The sequence below is a fragment of the Vicia villosa genome, linkage group LG5 (assembly GCF_029867415.1).
Source record: "Vicia villosa cultivar HV-30 ecotype Madison, WI linkage group LG5, Vvil1.0, whole genome shotgun sequence".
Taxonomy (NCBI): domain Eukaryota; kingdom Viridiplantae; phylum Streptophyta; class Magnoliopsida; order Fabales; family Fabaceae; genus Vicia; species Vicia villosa.
Window position 1 is genome coordinate 4,856,498 of NC_081184.1, and position 9,283 is coordinate 4,865,780.

At 34.6% G+C, this 9,283-nt stretch overlaps 1 long non-coding RNA gene across 1 annotated transcript; it reads left to right on the top strand.

Moving 5' to 3' along the window:
- Positions 1-2,169: 2,169 nt before the first annotated feature.
- LOC131606167 (uncharacterized) lies at positions 2,170-4,170 on the top strand. Its single transcript, XR_009284744.1, has 2 exons — positions 2,170-3,087; positions 3,779-4,170. It is a non-coding gene; the product is annotated as an uncharacterized LOC131606167 (long non-coding RNA).
- The last annotated feature ends 5,113 nt before the right edge of the window (positions 4,171-9,283 follow it).

A 9,283-nucleotide genomic window follows, 5' to 3' on the forward strand; every position in this document is an offset into this window, starting at 1 on the left:
ATTAATGATGGAGGAAGGACAAAGGTATGTTTGTCCCTCATTTGGAAACCTCTTAGTAGTATACAATTGAATCCATGTATTTGAATTTCTTGGTGTAATGCTTAATGCATTTATTAATCAATGGTTTCAGATAATGCAAGTTAAATTTTGAGCATAAAAAATACAGCAAAGTTAAATAACTTAAAATGAAAGTTTTACTTTTTTTTTAATGTAATTTGAGAGATTAGTCTATGTAATAATATAATAAGATATTCAATTTATATTAAAATAGACGACCTAATTTTAAAAAAGTAAATATATTATGTAGTTGTAGCAGATTCGAAAGATTAATCTCAACCGAGATATCTAGATGTTTATATTTTTAGTACCAAAGGCAAAAACATCATCCAAAGGGTATAGGAAGGTTTGTTTGATAGCACAAGGACAAACATTAAAATTCATGAGCCCTACTGAATCAATACTGATATTAAATAAGTCACTTTTAGGTAAATGAATTAGGATGTAAGGCTATAGCTTTTTACTATTCCAAAATTTGCCATCTTTTTCTCTATGCATCATTTTCTCACATTCAATAGCTGACTCAGATACATGGAAAAAAGAATAGAGGAAATAAATTGAGTGAGGTAGATGAGGGTGAGATAGCACTAGAGCAAATAGAACATCATTACGCCAAAAAGGATTTTAGACAGCGCACATTAGACAGCGCTTTTATACAAAAGCGCTGCTATAAGTGAAATACAAAATTAAACATGGAAATAGTATACGAAAATTAGGAAAAGCGTTGGTAAAGGGGTTGCTTTAGAAAGCGCTTTTCAAAAGCGCTGGTACAAGGCAACCTTAGACAGCGCTTATGAGGAAAGCGCTGCCTAAAGTCGTTTAAAATTAAAATTAAAAAATAGATTCTTTCATTCTTTCTGTATTCTCTCAGATTTGTTTCGTCTTCTCCCTCGCGAAAAAAACCCTAAACACCCAAAAAATACTGTTTCTCACCTTCGTGCTCCGCTGCCCCTCTCAACTTTAACACACTCTTCTCTTGGTTCCTCTCATAACAAGCCCTAAATTCCTCTCATCACAAGGTCTCCGAAAATTGGTTCAACGCTCTTCTCTTGGTTACCCCCATCGTCGGCACCTAAACCCATCAGCGCTTTCTCATTTTTCACTAAAATCCTCGTCTCCCTCCGCCGCCTGCCTTCTATACCCATTTTCCAAATCGAGTTCCAAAAAACTTGACTGCCTTGCAAACACAAAAACCATTAAGGGTCCTAGCAAGATGAGCACATGGCCGGAGAAGGAAGTTGTCACGGGCGTCTAGTGTGGCGTTCACGGTTGCCTCGAAGAATGGTATGTGCGGTGGGTTGGAGCTGTTGCTTGCGACAGATCGAAGGGTCCTGTGTATGGCGCCCATGAAGGCTTGCGGTATGACGTTGGTTGTTGTGTTCGAGGCCGACACGGTTGGCTGCAGCGGTTGCTGATCCATGTGATTGCGAAATCAACGGATTCAAGATTTATGTGGTAACTTCGCCATCTCTTCTCCTTATTTCTTCTACTGCAATCTGTTATTTACTTTTTGTTTAGTTGTTGAATTTGTATATTTATGGTTGACTCTGTTTTGAGAGAATAGTAGATCTTATCAATAAGAAAGCACAAAACAAGAAGAAAGTGGATACTAAACCACCTCCTAAACCGACTCGTGAATCGGTTCCTATTATGGTTGAAGTCGCTCATTCGGATCCAGAGAAAATGCTGACGTTTGTTGGGTATTTTTCGTCTAGATTTGATTGGTTAAGCAATCTTCTAGTTCTGCAAGTATCCAAGTTTATCGAAACCAGTTTATGTTTAAGAGGATTGAGCTTGTTGCCAGCCCTGCTGATTCCTCAGTTGAATTCGTCAGAACGAGTTATGTCGGCGAGGCTACAGGACAACGAGGGATGTATACACTTGGTGTGTTTGATAAGGAAGTTCAAACACTTAAGGTTGTACGTTTTGGTGCTAATAAGGTAACTTTTGTGAAGAATTGTATAGAGAAATTTGTTAATGTGTTGTGTTGATTTGTTGTTATTGTTGTTTTGTAGATATTTAGATTGGAACCAAGAGTTAAAGGTTTGGAATATAAGGAGCAACTTCCAAGTTCGACTCTGGTGGAAGAGATGAGTTAGGATCAGTGGACAATCAAGAGGAGATTGGCTGATGCTGCTTTTGGAACAAAGAGACATAATGAAATGGTAGATTTTGATTTCTGTTTAGCACTTATTTTCTACTATGCTAATAACAAGTAATTACATGACAAACTCATTATTTCAGTTTGACTTTTTGGATGTTGAAAATTTAGAAGTGACACATGAATCTCAGCTTAGAGATGAAATTTTACATAATATACAATTCCACATGTTTAAGGTGCCACTATTGCACTTATTGTTAACGTGTATTTTTTTAAAGGATGATTTTTCTAGGTCTGAGATATGTTATATTTATGAAAACATAATTAGATGATATGACACCCTTCATGGTTTTCTAGTTAAATATGATTTCATATGACCACATTTAATCTTGGAGTAAATAATATCCTTCATGGTTTTAAAGATGATACCCTTCATGGTTTTCTAATCAACTAGTGGGGCTGATTCTGATGTAACTTTTAAAGATGAATTTGTTGGATTGTTGAATTGCTCTGATCATTATTCAGCATAGAGCTTCCTATGCTATCAAAGTATTGTTCATATTTATGGTATTCATGGGTTGATATTGTTTGTTGGTTGGATGGGAGTTGAACTCTTTTATATAGCTTAACAACTCTTTTTCTGCAGTGTGTTATCTTTCCTTGATAATTCTTCTCATTACTGATTTAGAGTTAATGTTCCACTGGTCTAGAGTTTTATCTGTAGAAGTACTTTCTCATGTTAGTTTTGCAGTGAAGGACAATCTTGGATAGAGTTCATTATGCAGAAGTTGAAGGGCAAAAGTCTAAACTGTGAATTACTATGGCAGCAAAAGCACGTAAACTATATTCTGTTTTGTAGATATCAAACTTCAATGCAAATGTGACTTTTGCTCTTGAAGAGTTCAGGGAACTGCATGATCTAATAAAAGGTAGCACTCCTTTCAGGCCTGAAGTTTGGTTAAGAGTACATTCAACTAAATAAAAGTAGAGAATTTAAATCTTTTCTGTTTGCTTTATTAAAAGATACATGTGCAATATACTTGATATGTTTGTTACCTACTAATTCTGGCAAGTGTTATCTTTAAGCTTATGCAGGTAGGTACTGTGTCAAATTCTTTCATTTAAGTACTTTTTCTGATCATGTCTTTTGCATTCTAGTTTTGCAACCCAAATATTGGTAAGTTTGTCTAGTTGTGCCGGTTTGATAGCCCTTGATGCACACTTTCTTTGGCTTTAAACAAAAAAAAAATAGAGCTTTAAACTACATATAATCTACGGCAAGGTGATTGTTGTCCCTTCATGAGAGATTTGTTTAGGATAAGCCTTATTGAATGTACTGGTGTATTACTAACAATCATATTCATGCTATTAAGGTATTTGTTCCCAGTCATTAATTCTTAATTAATTATTGAGTAACCTTCAGGATTCATGTATCTAACATCTAGTAATATTTGTTTACTTGCCTTTGATTCATGTTTCTAACACTTGATACCGAGGTGCTACCGACATTTTGTCGTTCATTTTGCTACCAAGGTGCTGTCTTGAGTTGATTTTATCTTATACCTGAACTGTTTGTGGCAGATTGAACACTCCTGTACTGATGTGCACTAAATTATGCAGGTTAACCGATGGTTGTCAAGTTGTGGTTATAAGCTTCGGTATGAGATTCGAATATTCTTCGGAGGACTTGACGATAATGAAGCGCTTGCTTATGGTATGAGAATAGTCTAACATCCTGACATTGTGCTAACTGTTGTTAAATTTGTGTCTCCACCCGGAACAACATTATCATTCGGTGCTAAGTTAGTCGGTGTTGCATCGGTAGAATATACTATGTTAGGAAGAATGTAAATAGGTTAACAGTTGATTGTATATTATCAAAGAATGTAAATAGGTTAACTGGTGATTGTATGTTATCATTTCATCATTAATTTTTTTACTGAGGTGCTTTTGAATTTTCATTTGTATCATATTTCCAAACAATGATATTATTATTATGATTATTATTATTATTATTATTATTATTATTATGATTATGATTATTATTATTGTTATTATTATTATTATTATTATTATTATTATTATTATTATTATTATTATTATTATTATTTTGTGTAAAAAACAGGTGCATATAAAATATATAATTCAAACAGCGCTATTTTTAGTAAAATATATAAAAGAAAATTGTATAGCTTAGATAGCGCTTTACCCTAAAAGAGCTGCCTAAAGTAGGTTTTTTTTTTAATTTTTGGTTTACTAAAAGCGCTGCCGTAGGTGGACCTTTAGCAGCGCTTTTAAACTAAAAGCGCTGGCTTATGTGGGCCTTTAGCAGCGCTTTTAAACTAAAAGTGCTAGCTTAGTGGGGCCTTTAGCAGCGCTTTTAAACTAAAAGCGCTGGCTTAGGGGGGCCTTTAGCAGCGCTTTCCCTTTAAAAAAAAGCGCTGTCTTTACCTACAGCAGCACTGGAATAGACAGCGCTTTAAAGCGCTGTCTAAAGCCAAAAAAAGCGCTGTCTAAGGTCTTGTTTGGCGTAGCACATGGTCTTTTGAAGTTGCTTCATTTTTTTTCTTCTTTTCTTAGATAATGGTCCTACAAGATCAAAAGTTGCAATTCCTTCATATTTTGATGTTATTGGTAAAAGCACATAGCAAGAAATGAAAAAAGAATAAAGGAGAAAAAAGAAAGGAAAATATCATATTGATAGAATATCACTTATATATAATCTAATAATCAAAATAGATTAACAAGATGACTAAACCTTTGTAATACTACATCATAATCCACATAGAAAAAAGAAGAAATTGTGTGCCTAAATGAAAGAACTCAAAATTACATCATGTTCATGTTGCTAGTTTGCTTTCATTATTTATCTATAATGTTTCTTCATCATCCATCACTTTCATAATATCCTTCTCGAAAATTCTAGATGGTGCGAGTCGAGCTGAGAATGACCTTGAAATATTATCAGGGTCAGCGGAATAGCCATCATCAAAATTTTGTTAGTAGGAGTTAGGATCATATAGAAACATAGGTGAAGATGATCTAAATATTTTCCTCTTCTTTTTCCTCTTGATCTTCCTCCACAATGTCTTCAACTTTGTAATCTTCATTGATCTAGGGACAATTTCATTGATACGTACAATAGGGGCATTGCTAATTCTCTCATAACTTGAGCAAATACTGTTGTTTCTTGATCTTAGACAATTGCAAATTTGAAGGTTCATGATGTGAGATGGAATAGAAAACGTAGGAAGCATAAAATGTTTTTAGGGAAACAATGTGTTTAAAGTGCATTCACTATGACTATCACCAAGAGTAAGACTAAAGACTATTTATATAGTGATGGAGTGAACCCACTTTCTTTTTTCACACTCCTCATCACCACCGAAGTTAAGCAGCACATATTTGAATAAGATATGACTAAGAAAAAGAAAAGGAAATTGATTTTGATGTTGGCATTTTAAGTTTTAATTAGTTAATATCAATTAGAGATTAAATGTGATGGTTTGGTAGTTGTGATATCAATTATGTTAAATTAGCATAAAATTATGATTGGAATATATTTCTATATTAAATATAATATTTGGGTCTATGACTCAACATTCTAAGCAATTTAACAAAATGTTTAAATTTAGGTTCCATCATTAACAAAAGCGGCGACCAAGAGCTGGGTGGAGGAGCTCAGGCGGGGGCGAATGTTAGTGGTGGTCGAGCGACGATGGGTCATGAGTTGGGTCGATTCTGACCAAAAGTTGGAGCCACAACTCTTATTTCCTAGGGTTATGCTTAAATTAAATGTGGTTCTCATTCACTTTTGGGATGGGGAAATGAGGTGGTGAAATTCTAATAAGAGGAACTTAGAGAGACAATGATAGAACTTCTACCTTTGGGGATGTCTAAGTAAATTGAAAAACACTACTAAACACCTTAGATTTGTGTTAGATTTGTGTGATTTATATATTGAGATAAGGAGAGATTGAAAAATATTTAGAGGTAGAAAATAGGAGATGCTCTTATTAACTTGGAAGATTATTTTCTTGTAATTGATCGTCTAATCTCATTTACCTACTCTTGTAGTATAGTGAATCAGATAGCTGCCCTGTCCTCGAAAGTAAGTCGGTTAGATTAAATAGTGTAAAAAAAATTAAGTGTGTGCTCGTCTTTATTTTATTCTTACTTGTATGGATTTTCTACTAGTTAATTTTGCTAAAGACCATTTATTTTGTTTGCATTATTATTTATCCAAAACATAATTATTGGTGTGACTCGTTATATCAATTTTCATAAAAAAATTGCACTCGCTATGGGACAAAGTGTCTAAGTTTCACAAGAGAGCATCGAGGGTTCTAAATAGGACATTAAGAAGTTTTCCAAGAAAAAGATTTTGGATTGTGAAAGGTGAAGATGAAAGAAATATTAACCTAACGAAGGTGTGTAGAAGCAGCGGAGGATGAGGCATTGAGGTATGCACACCTAACATAAACAGAAAAGACTGAGCTGGTGGATAAGATCATAAGTGTCATTGTATTCTACCTTAAAGCTAGAGTCATAAGTTAATTTGTCACGAAGAAGACTGTGATATGTGGGTCAAGTTTGAATCTTTGTATATTGACTCACAGATTGTGTGTAAAACAACAACTTTACTTATTTTAAATATTGTATAATCAATCACTTTTTGGAACAAGTGACGAAATTCAATAAGATCACTAACGACTTGCAAAATATTGAAGTGAATATTGATGATAAGGAAAAGTCTATAATATTATTAAGTTCATTACCTAGATAGTTTGAGAATTTAAATGATTCTCTTCTTTATGGTAGGAAAGGTGATATGACCTTGTATTAAATTCAATCGACTATAACACTTTGAGACTTTCGAGATGAAAGAAGGTGGAGTATGACTTCATGACAATAAGTCTAGTAAAGTTCTAGGTACTTGTACAATTATACTTAAAATGTGAGGTAACTGTAAGCTCCTCATGCATAATGTGAGGTATGTTCTTGAGCTTAAAATGATTTTTGTCCATGGGTGTGTTTTATGATATAAGCTATTGCGTTCTAGTTGAACATGAGGTGTTCACAATTTCCAATGGTAAATTGATCGTGGCTTAAAGGTCTAAAATGTGCAGGTTATATATTTTAGATGGTTCCATTATTATTGGTCATGCATAATCAGATAGTAAAGATTTTAGGATAAAAATAAGCTATAAAATTTGAGATCAAAGCATGATAATGAAAGAAGAAATGACAATGGCCTATAGTTTGTTTCAGACCAGTTTCATGAGTTTTACAATAAATAAGATATCAAGAAGCATAAACCATTGTCAGAACACTTACATCACTTGGCTAACAAACATATGCAAATTCCATATTTCTTCTATGACTTCAACAACTCCTTCAAGTTTTACCTAATCCTTGTGGAAGTCCTTTGCCCCCGTTAGAGCAACCTTCACGTCGTCCACATTTTTCTAATAATTCTTAGAGATTCCTTAGTCTCACTCAAATCACCTTTAAATTCATATAATGTTGTACAAATCTTTCCTAAGCTATTTTCCTTCTCCTACATCACCCCTTCTAGAGATTTCACGTTTGCAGCAAATGCAGAAAAGGAATCATGTTCCTCCTCCTTTTGAATGGATGTCAGAAGCCTCTTTGCTTCAGCAAGATATTTATGAAGTGCTTCCCTTACGAGTAGGACATAATCAGGCCTCTTTTGAAGAATCTCCCTCTCCTTTATTTTGTGCCAAGACATGACCCTTTTTTGCCAACACCTATAAATAGTAATCCAACTACCTAGTGTAGGTGGCTGACATCTCAGTCATCACTTCTTCTTGACTAGACTCTTCCAGGAGGATGAAGTATTTAAAATCACTATCTAGGAACATGGCATGAAAATCTTTGGCAAATATGAGGCCAGTTTTGAGAAGGAAATACTGCATAACATATGAAGGTGGAGCACTTTGGGCTTCCAATATGATCTAAGTTCAGGCATCGGGTTGCCCCTATTTGGTCCTTTTAGATTCGACCCTAATTGAAAAGTCCTCTTATATGTCTCTTGCCTTGGAGAATCATCACTTACCGCTTCAGATAAGGATCGTTCTAAAGTACGTATTTTTAGGCAGTCATTGAATATTTACTTTGGTTCTTAGAGGAGGGAGATACATGTATCCCTGTTCCCTCTGGCATGGCTTCTTCAAAATGATTACTTGGAAATCTAGGATCTTATTGTTGACCCCTTTGATTGGTTTTTTTGGACCCTTGCAATAGTTTCTAATATGTGCTATAGAGACGAAGGTGGAGGTGGAGATGGGGATGTTTTCTTCTTAAGACACTCTCTCATCATGATCAAATCATTAATGATACCCATGTTATTTGCAAGACATCGAAAGAAAGGAATTCACAAAGAAAAACAGGTGATATTAAAAGTCATACATAAGGTAAAATTCCTCTTATCACAATAACTCCTCTCTCTCTCTCTCTATCTGCCTATCTCTCTATGGAAACCTCTACCAATAGTCGAGTTTCTATGTCACTTAATTTTCCTGGATTTCTGACCAATCGGAAGGACCTAAGGCGTATACGAAACTTAAGCCTTCCCAAAATTTAACAAGTCTAGACTTTAAATTCTCCTCATTTGGAGAGAAATCATAATTTTTGAAGGCATACATGTTAGGGACCTCCAAAAAGTGATTGTTCCTCCACTAATTAGTAAACTTATCCATGCATTTCAGAGCCCTCAAAATATTTTAAAGTGAGAAGGAGCTGCACCCTAGAGGATGATCTCTATTACTCAAGGAACCCTCTGATAGTACACACAAACTCTCATGTTTATCTTTCCTTAAAACTTTTGAAGTTGTCCATGTAGACGTCAAAGATTTTCTTTACTTGCTTGAAGGAAAGTAGACTTTTATCAATCGGTCATGGACGAGGTATGTTGTATATTTAAGAAGTGCAAGGAGCATTTTATGTTGGGGACATCACCCCTATATTCACACCAATGTTGAAATACCTTGACATAAGCCCCGTTCATCAGATGTAGTTGTGAGGGGACAATATTTAAATGATTCATAACCTTGTCTCAAACTCATTGAAGGGCATAAATATCATTCTAGAGAATAATATTCA